We start from the raw sequence: 17,000 nt of genomic DNA on the forward strand, positions 1-17,000 counted from the left end.
TTCTCATCTTTGCATCCCTTGCATCCCAGGGTGAAAACCAAGAGGGTAATTTCCAAGCATTCCTTGACCATCATTAACTTGACCAGCCATGGCTTGAAATACTGAACCCCCACCAAAATACCCTCGATGCATAAAGGTTTGGGAAAAGCTTGCTGCCCTTGATTTAAATTCTGAAAATCAGCCCCTTGGCCATGCATAACTATACTAGGACCTTGACAAGGTTGCTGCCCTGAAATTCCCTGTACATTTGGCATTACTGGAGGCTGTCCATCCAATGGATTCACTCCAAATGGCTGTTTTTGAACCACACTAGGCTCCCCTGCATGAGAATGCTTCTTTCTCTCCTTAGACCTTAAAGGAGTCTGCATAAACTCAAAGAACCTCGGGTCCTGCGTGAGCTACATGAGTGCTCCCACTGCGCTGACTGACTGTGCCTTAAAGATAGCATCGGCATCTTTTGCATCCTCAGCCTCTTTTGACCCTTTTGATTGAGAGGCACTCACAACAAAAGAATTTACAGCTTGCTGTGCCTCAACATTTTGGTCATCCTGACAGGCTCCCTCATGCATAGATTGCTCTTCTTGCTCATCCTGGGAGGACTGCCCCTCCATATCCCAATCATTATCTGTCAAAGACATATTTGCTGATTTTCTTCTCGCTGTAATCAAATTACAGCAAGCAACACTTCACTAGAGACAATCACATGCTCACCTTAAGAAAGATGGTGATATCCCAGCAATGGAACCATGAAACCAGCCTCAAGGCCAACAAGAGGGTGGTAAAACAACTAGCCAGCCAAAAAGCCTTCATAATTAGATATTCACCAAACACTCCAAACACACATAGGGTGAAGCTCGAGTGCTCCTGCTCAAGCACAAAGACACAGACTGGCCCCAAAGCCTTGGCGTCCCTTTCCGTATTTCTTTATTATTTGAAGAGTTCCACAAATAGATTACACAATGAGTACCAACTCATTCGCATTCAGTGCTCTTCCACACTCAGTAGGCATCACAGTTTCACAACAGATTAGCCATGCGGGGCTCTGCTCTTACATCCATGTGACCATAGGCATCCATTCTTGGTGCAAACACCTGCATTTAACCTGGGAGTGCTTACTAGCAGCCCAAACAAGGCCACGCGCTCCCCAGACAACCGAAAGTGTCCACTGGCTCACTGGTATATCCCGAACAGTGGGTGAAAGCATCACTGAGCTGCGCACGGTGATCAGAAGCACGAATAACCTTTGCAAGCATTCATTGTAACCATCCTGCCAAGCAAGTCCCTTCAAAACAACAGCCCAATGCTCACGAGCAAACACAAGAAAGCATGTGTGAACCCTTCACCAGCCCAGAGTTCATCCCAAGCTCCTCCACAAGCCAATGCACAACTCCCTGCTAGCTTTCCGTTCACATTGCCACGTAGTTAGCTACACCAAGCATCCTTGACCCAAATGCCTGTACACACAGCCCAAAGCCCCTGCAAATAGCTCACATGAGCTGTGTAGTAGGCCAACACCAGCCCCTTCACAAGCACTACAAACTGTACGGCAGAAATAAAGATCAGCTTTGACACGCGAGCCACGGGAGAACCTTCAGCTGCAGCCAAAAGCACCGTGTGCGCATTTTGGGAGTCTGTGCTGCCATCCGTACATTGACAGTATGTACCACAAAACCGTCCGTACAGTTTTCTGCAGTCCGTACCGTTTTTGTACTGACTGTTCCGTACAGCTCCATACCATCAGCAACTACAAGACCCGTATGACCGTGCGCCTCAATCCAAGGCCTTCCGTACCATCGTACAGTCTCAACACGCTCCGTCCGTAGGCGCCTCTTTTCCTCCCTCCGTGATCCTCCGTTACCCGTTTCCTTGCCAAAGGCCTTCCAAAGCCTTCCTTTCCAAAAGTGCTTGCATGGGCATGCCACGTGGCAGCCCATGCCTTAGGTTGCCCCGAAGGGCTTTCATTTGCCCCTAGGCCCCCTCTAGTGGGCCTTTTTTAAAACCCCACCAATGACCAACTTCATTCCTAAGGTACTTTGGGCCCCTCTTGGCCCTAAACCTTTCATTTTCCCCCAAGGCACACAACTTCCTAGGGAGAAACTTCCACACCCTCATCCCATGACCTCGCCAACTTGATTCCCAAGGTTGGGCCCACATGCGAGTACCAAAAACTCACGCCTTCGTGACAAGATGACTAACTCTAACACGCCCACACACCCCCATCAACCCACCCACCCCTACACACATGCACACAGTTACATACATGCCCACACTCCCCCCCACCCCCACATGTGCTCACAACCAAGTTAAAGAAAGGGTCCTACTTGCTGTAGCAAACCCACGCAGTGGCATCTCTTTCAAGGACGTGCAGAATTCTATCCAATCATTCACAAGCAAGTACTCTTGGATGTACCCAGAAAATTGGACATATCACAGTAAAGAGGAATGCCAAAAGAATGCAATTCATATCTGTCCACTAGTGGGAAAGTCTGCTTACCTTACTAAAGAAGTGCTACAACCGAAAATGGGTGAGACATAATTGCTGTAACCTTTACTGTTCCTGTGTGCATTTGGCTGAGGCTGAAGGCTTCCATGGGATGAGTAAAGGGGGAACAATCACTTCTCATTCCCTCAAGAAACTGAGTCAGTGGGAAAGCAACCTTAGCATACTCCTTGATGAGCTGCAGAAAATCTTAGCAAAGTCTCAACTAACGAAGATTAGGCTGTTGGTAAGGAAGTGCCTAGATGTTAAGGAAATTCACCCAAATGACCGAGGAAAAGGTTAGCTGGCAAAAGAATGTTAGGAGCTAAATCAGGGTTTGGCTAAATACAGCAAGAGGGCTGGGGAAACACACACTCACCAGATCATACACTCTAGGGAGCCAATCAAATGTGAGTATTGCAATCCATGTAAGTGTTTTGATACATTCTGATTGCGCACACTGTGTTAGTGCCACATAGAAAGCTTGAGCCAGACCTTCCTAAAAGGTCAAAGGGTGGCTTCTCTCTCACACCTCCTCTTAGAGAAGGCTATGTACTGTGAAATCATTGTGTGAGTAGCCTAAATCTGCATTTTCATGCATTAATTTCATCTTGTGTGCGTTTTATGATTCTACCTACACAATTGTGGAGCCCACTGTAATCTAGCGGGCCTCCCTTAAATTCTTTCATAGAACTCTCCCAAATTTCATCTGCTAAGAAATCTTCTAGAGCTCTCCATCTTCTCATCACAGCCTTTCTGCTCATAAACAAATTGAAAAATCTTACCCTTTTTAGAAGCACACAGATCTCTTAAACATGCCAAGATGAGTCTTATTAACTCTTATGAACTCAAAACCATTTAATTGTTTACACACAAGGCAACCCGCAAAGCTCGATGCTACTTCACGTACTAGAAAACTTTCACATCATCCCTAAGTACCCCAGCCACTGCACATATTACAAAGAACCCACTGGAATACAAGCAGTACTTTCTGCCAGAGAAAGGATGCTTGTATAGCAATATATACCTAGATGAATCCATGAAGATTCCCAAAGCTCGATGCTACTTCATGTACTGGAAAACTTTCACATCATCCCTAAGTACCCCAGCCACTGCACATATTAGTCTTATCTTTGTCACCCACTGGAATACAAGCAGTACTTTCTGCCAGAGAAAGGATGCTTGTGTAGCAGTATATATTTTTCTTCCTAGCCACAGCACAAAGGAGTCCCCATTTCCTGCTCCCAAACCCCTAATATGATCCCACATATTAATCTTCTCTTTGTCCCCCCGCGAATACAAGCAGGAGTTTCTGCCAGAGTAGGTGTTAGAAATGACCCAACAGAGGGTACACGCAGCGGAAGACTTATAGTAATGCCCAGGAGCTCACACAATGTGGTGTGGGGTGTGGAATCACAAACTTCTTTACTTAATGTGTTTCACAGAGATGTGCAGACTCATCAATTGACAATGAACCAGCCATATATAGAAGACACCAAAACTTATATATTTCCGTCCAAAACTATGGACACAATACAATACAAAAGAGATAGATCCAGAGTCCCACCAATGGTGTGGTCCTCTGATCTAACCACAAGGTCCTTCTCCTATCTACCGGCTATCTCTAGACTCGAGCCCGCGTGCTCCACCTCGAGCGTTTGTAGACTTTCCGTCTAGTGTGTTCTTCTCCACCTTACTGCCTGTGAATCAGCCTAGGTGGGCAGCCCTTGCCAAGCTTTGTCTGCAGCACACAGGTCCCTGTTCCACTGCTCCAACCTGCTTGTGAATGGCTGCTCCAGAAGGTATGATTATCTCAGCACCTTGCTGCCCTAGCAGACAGCCTAGGCTCAGCCCCAAGTTGCTTTGCCTTCTGGATGTAGACCCAAAGGTCAGGCTTCTGTTGCTCCTGCTGCTCCTATGTTTGCTGACTTGCTGGATGCTGAAATGAGGCTAAGAGCCTCTCAATAAGAGATGACATTGGGCGAGGGCTGGACTTCGTGGGTGGCCGATGCGATCAGAGGAGTAGTGAGGAGTTACGGGCTCACGCCCTTAGGCGGAGGAGGATGCTTCAAAAGCGTGAGCGGGCTTTGAGGAGAGACCTCGTCTTCATAGAGCGGCTCTGGGAGCAAGACCCAGGTTCTTAGTGGCTTAGCGACAGGTTCGAGAGCGCTCGCCTTGAGCTTCAAGACACGGAGATTCGGCGGGTTGAGCTCTCCTATCACTCTTCCCGGGCCTGATGGGTACAGCAGGGGGACAGGATGACGAAGTAGTTCTTCTAGACCACTGGTCCCCGATTGGCAGGCACATAGCTGCAGCGTCTTCGGGATCCGCAGAGCATCATGCACACTGACCCGCAAGAGATATTAGACTTGACCATAGGTTTTTACAGCTAGCTCTTTTAGACGGAGAGGATGACTCCAGCTGGTATTGTGGCCCGAGAGGTAGTTTGGGATCACGTTCCGGTAGTAGTCTCACAGGATTTATGCAGCAGGCTGGAGGAGCCTTTCACAGATGAGGAGCTCTGGGAAGCCCTCAAGGCTCAAGGCTCTTCGGCCCCAGAAGTGTATTGGCAAGGATGGCTTGACTCTGGCCTTCTTCCGGAACTTTTGGGAGATTATCTCCACCCCTTTTCGACGAGCATGCCAGGAGATTTTCGACACGGGCTCCCTCCCTCAGTCCTTGAACAGGGGGTGAATTTGTTTGATCCCAAAAGGGGGAGATAGGTCAAACATCCGGCAGTGGAGACTGCTGCTTGATACTGCTTACAAGATCCTCGCCAAGGTCTTGAGCTTGCGGTTACATCCCTCATCCACGACACAAAGACGGAGTTTGTCCAGAAGCGCAGCATCCTAGACAACATCTTGACTTTTTGGGAGGCAGTGGATTGGTCTAGGGAGGAGTCACAGCCACTGGCCGTCCTTCTCTTGGATTTTGAGAAGGCCTATGACAGGGTGGAGTGGTCCTTCTTGGAGGGCACTATGCAGAGATTGGGTTTCTCAGACAGATGGGTCAGAGGAGTTTCAGCGCTTTATGCGGGGAGCTCTAGCCAGATGCTTAGCAGAGGACACACGGGCAAGGCCTTTCCTCTCTCGCGCTCGGTCCGCCAGGACTGTCCACTCGCTCCCTTCCTCTTCTTGTTCGTGGCGGAGGCTTTGGGCTACCACTTGAGATCACAGGTGGCGGGCCTCACAAGGTTGAGGCTCCCAATTCGACAAGAGGAGGAACTGCTTGACTCTGAGTTTGTAGATGACACGGCCTTGTATGTTGAGGGCACCATAGCCAGTTTGGAGAAAGTCAGGGAGCCCTGGCTATCTGTTGCGAGGCCTCGGGTGTGTGGATCAACTGGACAAAGTCTATAAGTTTCTTCACGGGCCATGAGGAGACACAAGAGATTCGTGAGTGGGGGAGTGACTTTGGCTTCAAATGGATATTGCGGGGCCAAACAGCAAGATACCTCGGTTGCCAGGTTGGTATTGGCATTACAGCAGATCGCCCCGGTCGTTGAGAGTGTCCGGTGCAAGCTTCTCTACTGGAGCTCGGTCAAGCTCTTCCTAGCAGGGCGTGCCTTAGTGGCAAACCATGTCCTTTTTGCCACGGCCTAGTATATCGCCTCCTGTTGGTGCTTTCACAGAGGATGCATTGGGCAACTCCGACGGTTGGTTCGGAACTTCCTTTGGGCAGATCGGACGGCACGCGGAATACTAGAGCCCGTGTCGCTTGGCAGACGGTGATCTTGCCACAGGTACTCGGAGGCTTGGGTATCATAGATCCGGAGATGCAGAGTAGAGCCGAGCCCTTCTGGGCAAGTTGGTTGTTCGCGGCCTCACCCCAGGTACAGAGCCTCGGAAGCTCCTCTTACAGAGAGGGCTTCTCAGGAAAACCCAACGCACTGGAGGACAGTGGCAGCCTTCACACAGGTGGATCTTCTCATAGGCCCCCCTTAGAGGGAAGTGTTCCCCCTTGATGCGGAGCCTTCACAAGGTCTGGCAGAGACTAGCAGGGGGTCTCATTCATGCTCCAGCCAGATGCAGAGAGGAGTTCGAGCCTCAACCCCTTATGTGATCCGAGATCAGGAGGGGCGTATGCTTAGACAACGGACGCACATTGGTTGGGCACAATGGGACAGTGGTCTGGCTGGGTCTTTTGGCAGATGGAGCAGATTACCTATGGAGGCAGAGGCGAGGCTTGGCGCCATAGCGCATCTGCGAGGGGCAGGGCATGTAGGATCGATGAATGAAACGAGAGAGAGCAAGGTACAAAGAGTCGCATGAGTCTTAGCCTTCACGTCAACTAGGATCATTGAAAAAAGGAGTACAAGGTACTTGTACCTAGACCTAGGACTAAGTGTCCTTTGTGGCCTAAAAGGCACTAACACTATAAGTGCTTATATTTATGCCTACAAGGCACATACCATGGCCTATAGGGCATCACTAGAACCACCAGAAGATGGCCTACAAACCCCCCTCCATGGGATGGGCTGAAGTATTCTGGAAAGTCTCAGAATACTTGGTATTTTCTGGTCATGGTGGCACATGTTCATCCAAAAGGATATAGCCACCTATGAATGTACAAGGGATGTCAGATCATGTAACAAAGGGAACCAAGTATAAAGCCTGTCGGAAGACTTCAAACTTGGGACGAGGAAGTGCTTTTGTAAACATATCTGCTATGTTGCCCTCTATGGGAAGATAGGACAACTCTATGTCTCCTGCTGACAACCGCTCCCGAACATAATGATAGTGAACTTCAATATGCTTGGTATGCGCATGAAACACTGGGTTACGCGCAATAGCCAAAGCACTCTGGCTATCAGTGTAGACAATAGTGGAGGATGTCTGGCGAATACCAAGATCTGTTAGTGGGAGGAAAGGAATGAGGTTGTCAGAACTTAACTGTCGAAGCCAAACACACTCTACTGTAGCAGTGAAAGCTGCCTTGTACTCAGCCTCACAGCTAGATGTGGCAACTGTTGGTTGCTTCTTGCTGAGCCAAGAGATACATGAATTGCCAAGCAAAAAAAAAAAGCCAGTATGTGACACTCTGGTGTCGGAACATCCTGCCCAGTCACTATCCGTGTAAGCATGCATTGTAAGTGAACCCTGATCACCATAGAGAGGGCTAAATCTTGAGTGCCTCTGAGATATCTGAAGACTCTCTTCACTGCCTGCCAATGCTGTGAACTGGGCATGTGCATGAATCTGCTGAGCTGAGATACTGCATACTGTAAGTCAGGTTTGGTGTGACATAAATAAATAAGGCATCCAACAGCCTGCTGATAAAGAGTGATATCACATGGTGGGCTCCCATCATGAGCTGAGAATTTGAAGCTAGGGTCCACTGGAGTAGAGATTGGCTTGCAATCCTCAAACTGAAAACGATCAAGGAGCTGTCCAATATACTTGGACTGAGACATCATGATACCCCCCTCAACATGAGCAAACTGAATGCCCAAATAATAGTGGAGCTGTCCCGTGTCTGACATTTCAAAGACCTGCTGCAAATCAGCCTTGAAAGCTGCAATATGCTGAGTATCTGGGCCCGTGATGAGCATATCATCCACATATAAAATCAGCACTAATCAGATCCACTCCCACGGACATAAAGACTGGGTTCTGTGGGGCTATTCTGAAAACCAAGGGATAGTAAGTGTGCATGAATTTCGGCATACCATGCCCTGGGTGCCTGCTTCAAACCATAAAGGGCTTTTCTCAGCCGGCATACCTTGTTTTCAGAATTAACAACCTCAAAGCGAGGAGGTTGTGTGACATAGACTTCTTCCTGCAGATCCCCATGAAGAAAATCAGTCTTGATGTCAGGTTGGTGCACTTGCCAATGATGATGGGCTGCAATGGCAATGACACATCTAATGGTAGTAATCCTGGATGTGGGAGCAAATGTCTCCTCAAAGTCAATGCCTTGTTGTTGGGCATACCCTTTTGCAACAAGACGGGCTTTGTATCGATCTATGCTGCCATCAGATTTTCTTTTTAATTTGTAGACCCACCGGGTACCAATGGCATGCTTGCCGGGAGGGAGATCTACTAATTCCCATGTGTCATTTTTGGCAATGGATTGTAACTCAGCTCTCATTGCATCCATATATTTTTTGCTGTCAAAAGCATCTTTATGGCACAAGGGCTCTTCATTGCAAGCTGTAGCAAGGAGTGCAAACTCAAGAAAGTGACCTTGCATCTGTCTATTCCCTGATCTTGTCCGGGCAGCAAAAGGCTGATCTTGTTTGCTGTCCCTCAATGTATCAAGAAGCCATCTGGGAACTTGCCTTTGCTGTCTATTGACATCTCTTTCTTCAATCATTGCATCATGAATAGTGGGATCATTTTGTGCTGGAAGAGAAACCTGCAAATCAGCATGAGGTATTGGCTTATCATTGTTGGTTGGAGGGCGTGCAGGAGGCTCATGTTGCTGGTCAAAGTCCTCTTCTGAGGATGGCAGAGGTAACCAAGATTCAAAGGCATCAAACATGTCAACATCTGGCTTAGCTTTGCAGTCCACAAGAGGAGAAGCTGAATGTTCAGCAAAGATTACATCTCTACTGACAATAATCTTCCCAGTGTTTGGTTGATATAACTGATACCCTCTGCTCTCCTGGCTGTAACCAATAAATATGCATTTGATTGCCTTGTCATCAAGCTTATGTCTCAGCTGAGATGGTACATGAACATATGCAAGAGACTCAAAAACTCTCATGTGTGAAAGTGACGGCTTCCTGCCTTTCCATGCTTCATAAGGTGTAACAGTCTTCAATGCCCGTGTAGGTGATCTATTCAACACATAGTTGGCACACATCACTGCATCAAGCCAAAATTTATTGGGCAAAGACTTGTTCTTAAGCATGCATCTAGCCATCTCCATTGTGGACCTGTTTTTCCTTTTAGAAACAGGATTTTGTTGAGGAGTGTCAGGAGTAGTGCATGAGTGAACAATGCCCCGTGAAGACAGAAATGCATCAAACTCCTTTGACATATACTCCCCCCCCCTATCTGTGTTGAGGGTGACAAGCTTGCATCCTGATTCATTCTCAACCATATTCAGCCACCTCTGAAAGCATAAGAAAACTTCAGATTTGGCTTTTAAAGGATATATCCAGCAATATCTTGTGAAGTCATCAATGAGAGTCATGAAATACTTGTACCCCCCAATGGCATTTGTCCTCATTGGGCCATAGGCATCACTGTGCACTAGCTGTAATTTCCTTTGTGAGAGTTTTGGACAATTCTTTTGAAAAGGAAATCGATGCATCTTACCCAAAAGACAACCCTCACACACATGTTTGGAAACTGTGTGAGTTTGAGGTACATCATTTGCCATCTGCTGTGAATGTAGCTTTGCAAGAGCTCTATAATTGAGATGACCCATTCTCTCATGCCAAAGATGAGTTTCAGCAAGGTGTGAATCTGAAATAGTAAATGCTTCAATAGAAAGTGCAGTTGAGTGATGATCAAGGTGATAAAGCCGCTTTTGCAAAGTGCCAGTGAGAACTATGGCATTGTCATCACGAAGATCATAAACTAGGCATCTATAGCCATCAAAAATCACTCTGAAACCTGAAGTGGCAATTGCTGAAATTGAAATCAAGTTGACTTCAATTCCAAGCACAAAAACAACATTTGTCAAAGTGACAGGATGGCTTGAAATGGATGTGAGCTGCACATCTCCAATTCCTTTTACAGCATATGAAGCATTATTAGCACATGTGACAGTCCCCCCTCGAGGTGCATTAGCTAAAGAATGAAACAACTGTCTGCAAGATGTGACATGCTTGGAAGCACCACTATCAAAGTACCAGGACTGAGCATCATTAGCAGTAAAGAATGCATCAGTTTTGGAGGGATCAAATGAGCAATGGACAGCCCATACCCAATCATCTTGAAGAGCATGTGCATGTGAAGCATCTGCTGGCTCATGGGATTCAATAGCATGTGAGGCATTAACTGTCAATCCTACTTTCTTTTTCTCCGAAGCAATGCGCTTCCTGCATTCTGAAATGTCATGTCCAGGCTTGCGACAATAGTTGAATATTTTCTTCTTTGACTTATCTGCTGTATTTTTAGATACATGGGAGGAATTGCAGCTGCTATGCGCAGATTTAGGCTTGCCCATAGGCTTGGAAGCCTTGCGAAGGGCCTTTCCCCCCTGCTGAAGGTTTTAGAGGATGGGTCCGATGATCCGGCCTCACCCTCGAAACCCTCACAGAAGCGCCTTCGTCTGCACACATGACATCCTCCGACCACCTTGACATCGACCGCAAGCAGACACAGCTGTTTGCGGCCCATCTCTCCTCTTCATGAGTATACGCATTATCTCTTGGAACATCAACGGGTTCCACTCATCTGGAACCCGCGGCCCCAGGAAGATGGTGCTCAGAGAGGAGCTCCAGCCAGCTTTGGTGGGAAGGGTAGATGTGCTCCTATTACAGGAACACAAGCTTTCGGCTTCTCAGACCAGTAAGTGTGGGAAGGTCCTTACAGGGTGCTCCCACACCTACTGGGAACCGTCGATTGGCGAGCAGGGGAGGAGCGGAGGTGTCTGTACCTCCATCGACGCTTCTCTTGTACAGCATGTGTGTGGTTTTGGCACCTTGATCCCAAGACGAGCGCTTTGGGTGGGCCTAAATATTGAGGGATCCCGCATCGGCATCCTCAATATCTATGCCCCGACCGACCTGAGACGGAGAGCCGCTTTCTGGAGCTCCTTGACAGACTTATTGCCAGAGATGGATTCTTGGATTGTAGGCGGGGATTTCAACAACTTTGAGGCTCTAGAGGATCAGCAGGGATGGGGCCCAGAGTTCCTCGGTATAGCTCAGGCGGAGCAGTCGGGATGCGACTCCTTGTTCGCCGTGGGAGGTCGGGACAGTTGGAGAGAGTCCTCCTTTTGCAGGTGGCCAGGGAGCTTGGACTTCTCTTGGGGTTACAGGGGGGAGGGAGGCAGACTTTTGGAGCGGTTGGACCGTTTCTATGTCAGTGATTGGGCGATAGGCAGAGATGGAGAGTCAGGGGTGGTTCCAGGGACAATCCTTTCTGACCATGCCCCAGTCATCCTAGTCCTGGACTTTGCCTCTCACTCCTTACCTCCCCGCACTTGCCGGATCCTAGATTCCATCTACTCCAGAGGAGAGGTTCGCAGCAGGATAGTGGACCTGTGGGAGCGGGATTGGGACCCCTTGGAGGATATGGCAGCTCAGGTAGCTCAGGTTCTTGCCGAGTCTAGTCTCATCTGTTAGTAGGAGGCGATTCGGGTTAGGCAGTAGTGGTGGGCGAAGGAGAGGGGCCTCAGACGAGACCTTGCCTTGATATAGCTGATGCAGCAGTCTTCTCCAGGCTTCGAGGAGCTTAGACAACAGGAGGTTAGAGCCCGAGCCATGTTAGAGAAGATCACCCAGAGACGTTGAGAGTTCTCGTTCCATGCTTCCAAGTCCTTTTGGGCTAGGAAAGGCGACAGGATGTGCAGAGAGTTCTTCAGGAGTCATGGCCAGAGGTCAGCAGGGGAGCAGATCCGCTCTCTTAGGGCGCATGATGGTAGTGTCAGGACAGATCCTGACGAGGTCAGGGACTTGGTGACAGATTTCTATAGATCCCTATTCCAGCAGGAGCTCCCAAACCCTCGTGCCCGCTGTTGCAAGGAGGAGGTGTGGAGGTATACGTCGACACTCGTGCGGCCTAGCATGAGTGAGGCCCTTCTTGCCCCGTTCACCGTTTTAGAGATGCAGGATGCTGTGAGAGATATTGATGGGCTGAAATGCCTAGGTGAGGATGGGCTCTCTAGAGCTTTCTTCACCACCTTTTGAGAGCAGATCCACCAGCCTCTGCTCGCAGTCTTCCAGCATATCTTTTCCTGCGGACAAATGCCAGAGAGCCTTGCGACAGGCTTGATTTGCCTCATCCCCAAAGGGGGGGACCGTTAGGAGATCAGACATTGGCGCCCTATCACCCTCCTTCCGACTGCCTATAAAATCCTCGCCAAGATGTTTAGTAGCCGCATCCGCCCCCTACTACATGACTTGATCCACGACACCCAGACTGGTTTTGTCCAGGATCGCAGCATTTTGGACAACATCTTCACGTTCTCAGAGGCGACAGAGTGGGCCCAGCATAGTGGCCAGCACCTAGCCATACTCCTTCTTGACTTTGAGAAGGCGTATGACAGGGTAGACTGGTCCTTCTTGGAGGGCACACTTTCTCGGTTCGGTTTCCCGGACGAGTGGATTAGAGGTATTGCTAGCCTCTACAGATGGGCCTCCAGTCGGGTTATCATTAGTGGCAGGATGGGGGAGAGATTCACCCTCGAGCGCTCGGTACGCCAGGGCTGCCCGCTTGCGCCCTACATCTTCCTCTTTTTTGCGGAGGCCATGGCTCACTTCCTATGAGCCTGTACCATTGGTCTTCGAGGGATGCGCCTCCCTATCAGGGATGTGCAGAACTTCTGGACTCCGAGTATGCAGACGACACGGCCCTGTATGTGCAGGATGATATTGAGTCACTGGAGCGAGTGAGACTGTCTCTAGAGGTTTTCTGCCTAGCCGGTGGGGCGAAAATCAACTGGCATAAGTCAGTTGGTTTTCTTACGGATCCGGGAGCCAGCTCACAGTGGGGTATTTTCCTGGGGTTTCGCTAGATCCCTAGAGGACAGATGACACGCTACCTGGGCTTCCAGGTAGGGCTGGATACCACGCCGGCTCAGCAGTTCCTACCGGTCCTAGCTTCCATACGACGGAAGCTAGCCTTCTGGAGCACGGCTCGGCTATCTCTGGCAGGCAGGGCCCTTGTGGTCAATCAGGTCCTTCTAGCCACCGCTTGGTATGTGGCCTCTTGCTGGTGCTTCTCGAGATCGTGCGTAGCCCAGCTAAGGAGACTGGTGCGGAACTTTCTGTGGTTTGGCTCAGACGGGTTCAGCACCACCAGAGCCCGGGTCGCCTGGCAGACGGTCATTCTCCCCCAGACAAAGGGCAGTCATGGCATCATAGATCCAGAACTTCAGAGTCAGGCACTACTTGGCAAGTTAGTCATCCGCGGTCTGACCCCAGGAGGGCAGACGTGAAAGCTCTTGCTTCAGCAGGATCTCAGTGCTTGTACCCCCCAGAGAGGGGGTGATTGGCAGCCTTCTATCTGGTGGATTTTCACTTCAGCCCCGCTCCCCCTTCCTCCGCAGTCTCCTCTCGGTCTGGAGGAAGCTGCGGCACAGCCTCTCCCAGGTCCCCCCCAGCTGCCAAGAGGAGATGGACAGACAGCCCCTCATTTGGAGCAGCTAGGTGATAGATGATACAGGTCGCCAGCTTGGAGAGAGGTCCCATATCCCATGGGTGCTTTGGGCGTGTGGGCCTGCGCGCTCGCTCCAGGTTTGGAGGGACGTCTATAGCCAGTTGGGCCTAGACGAGCTGGCAGCAGCAGTAGGTACGGCACGAGGGATCCAGGCTCGGTGAGCGGAGATTGATGTTGCCATTCCTGCAGGTTGGAGGATCCCACAGTCACCAGACAGTTTCTCCCAGGTGATGAGAGGTGGCTAGGGCAGTTCACGCCTCGCGGCATTCCTTTGGTGGTTGCAGGCCTTTTCTTGGACTCCTCGATTCATTTCTTCTCCGTCACCGATGGTAGCCGCCTCCAGAGTAGTGAGGCTGTGATCGACCCCCAGCTTCCCTGGCAGCGCCTTCGCATTGTAGGGCTGCAAGGGAAAGCGTGGCATATGGATCCCCTCGTTGTGCAGGCCCAGGACTGGAGACTCTGGATTTGGGAGGGCCGTTCCTTGACAGAGGTGGAGTGGGACCCAGGGGAGTGGCATTGGCCACCACTGGAGGCTTTAGAGAACCCTACCCCCTTCTTCTCATATAGCGCGCGTGCAGGTAGGTGTGCTCTTGGGGCTCTTCAGCGCAGGCTACCCACGTAGGCACATAGCTGGTATGCCCAAGGGATATCTCTGGTCTTTCTTCGTACATTCTGGAAGACTCTATGGGCAAGTTGGCAGCCGAGGAAGATCTCTTACTTTCTTTGGATGGTGGTCCATAAGGGGCTACTAGTTGGGAGCTGGCTGAGGCAGATGGGTAAGGAGGGGCACTGCCAGATGTGTTTTCAGGAGGAGGAATCCCTGAAGCACTGTCTTTGGAGCTGTTCGCATGCTCAGACAGTGTGGAAGGGAGCCATGGGGATCTTAGCAAGGGCGGCACCCGAGCTAGGACCGATCACTTGGGGAGCTTTTTGTTGGTGCAGCAGCGAGTTGGGACATCACCTGGCTTACGAGTTCTCTCGGCAGGATCCAGTTTTCTTCATCACGCAGGCCACCTGGGGATACATGGAAAGCTTCCCTTGGCATTTGACAGAGACAGATGCAGGAGCGATGACTCGGCACCCAGTTTGGGAGATCATTGGGAGTATTGTAGGCTGGCATATCTGGACCTCCAGATGCGCGCAGACCCTAGGAGATCAGGCTTCTTCCGCTACCCAGACCCTAGCGGACATCTGGAGCACGATCATTCACATGCTCAAGGGTCAGTGGGATCAGAGTCAGGGGGACTCCCGGGCAGGGAAAGAGAAGAGATGGCGCTTCCTTCGCAACTGGGACCATCAGGAGCTTTTCTTCCAGCACTCTGCTCAGAGTCTTCAGTGGCATTACTCGCCCCCACTGTGGCTGTTTGTCCACACTCAGATGATTATGCCCTGAGAGTCTTCCTGGAAAAGCAAAGTAACTAGCTGATCAAAAGAATAGTGGTCTGGACTACCCATGGCCACTAATCGAAGGGTTGTAGCAAACCCTTGATATGTATCTGGCAGTCCATTCAGTGTGGTACTGACAAGCTGTGAATTTGGCACCACCTCATCAATGTTGGCAAGTTGTTCCATGAGGTCCTTGACCTTTGTCAGGTATGCATCCATAGAGTCACCTTCATTCATACTGACTTCCTGTAATTGCTTCTCAAATATGCAACACGTGCCTCATTGCGAATCTGATAGAGAGAAGCCAATTTGTCCCAAGCATTCTTTGCTGTCCTGCAAGACGGGATGTGTGGAATAATGATTCTCTTGTATGATAAAGCAATACATGAATGTGCATTTGCATCTCTTGCATCCCATCTTGTCTGTTCCTGAGTTGGAAGAGTAGTAGCAGGAATGCTAGAAGATGAGGCTTTAGGAGGAGTACCCCCTGCAGAGGGACCAGCAGTAGAGGCAACCACTGTAGCATTGGCTGGCCTCAGATCAACCCCAGAAACAATATTCCACAAATGAAATAGATCTTGATCGTTCCCAGCCATAGCAAATGTGATACCCTGAGAGAGACCCGAAAAACCAAAAGCCGGCTGTAAAAAAATGACAGCAAATATCTGCAAATTTCTAACCCAAATCAAATTGCAAATGCAGATCTGACCCAAATGTGACTGTGTCAAGCAATGTTCACTGCAAAAACAGCAAATCTGGCAAAAAGCCCCAAATTTAATGAGGGCAAATAGACCAAAAAGAGGGCAAATGCAGAAAAGCCCCAATTTTACTGAGATTTTTACAAATGTGACCCAATGTATGAGAATCTGACTCAATGTCCTGCAGAAAAGACTCAATGTCTGAAAATCTGACTCAATATCCTGCAAATGTTCTCCAGTCTGACCCAATGTAGTGCAATCAAACGAGAAATTGCAGACCAAATCCCAAAAAATATAGCCTCAAGGCTTGCAACTGCAAAATTAGGACTTGCTGTCCACAAATTGACTGCAAAAGTGGACCAAATCCCGGAGCAAGTACAATGCAAGTACGACGTACGACATAGGTACTGAACTGATATACGGAATAGTACGAATCTCAGTACGGAATCCAATGTACGGCTGTACGGATGCAAGATGTACAGTTGTACGGGACAGATACACTGACTGTACGGAGATCAGTACGGTACCATGGACGGACAAGTACGCAGTGCAGGTATGGAGCTGTACAGCTGCTCAGGTAGGGAGTTGTATTGTGCAAGTACGGTGGTAGGTACGGATCTGTACGACACAGGTACGGATCTGTACGGCTGCAGGTACGTGACTGTACGGATGCAGGTACGATGCCTGTACGGAGTGCAACTACGGATTTTTCAGTCTCATAGACCCATCGGTCTTCCGAAGACTTTAATAAACTCTCTCTCTCTCTCTCCATCCAGTTATCTAAGTGATAGTGCTGGAGCATGTAAAGCGTAAAGACTCATGTGCTTGTTTCTGTGAGTGCATGTGAGGGAATGCAGGATTGGGTTGCAACTGAGCGCCGCTCCGAACATCCCCCCCCCCCCCCCCCCGCTCTTGGAGCATGAACTTTTACTAACTGTTTGCCAAAAGGATCAGAATACAGCTACAACTGCGTGAAGGGATATCCCTTCATGATAGTGGTGTAGATGGAGAGAGGCAGACTGCTTCTCTTCTCCCTCTCCCTAATTGCTGCTCAAAGGGCTGCTGGATCTGCTGGAGGCGACATGTAGGCTGCTGCTGAGGCTGGAACTGCTGCAGGAGCTAATGATCAAATGAGCAGGGGAGTTGTGGGAGTTTTAT

General features: G+C 49.5%; 1 protein-coding gene across 2 annotated transcripts in view; it reads left to right on the top strand.

The window, feature by feature from the left end:
- The window catches only part of LOC147882276 (uncharacterized), a 48,736-nt gene that overhangs the window by 28,316 nt on the left and 3,420 nt on the right, over positions 1-17,000 (top strand). The window lies entirely within an intron of this gene.

This window comes from Dipteris shenzhenensis, chromosome 30, assembly GCF_047967505.1.
Source record: "Dipteris shenzhenensis isolate YYH24624 ecotype China chromosome 30, Dip_SZ_1.0, whole genome shotgun sequence".
NCBI lineage: Eukaryota > Viridiplantae > Streptophyta > Polypodiopsida > Gleicheniales > Dipteridaceae > Dipteris > Dipteris shenzhenensis.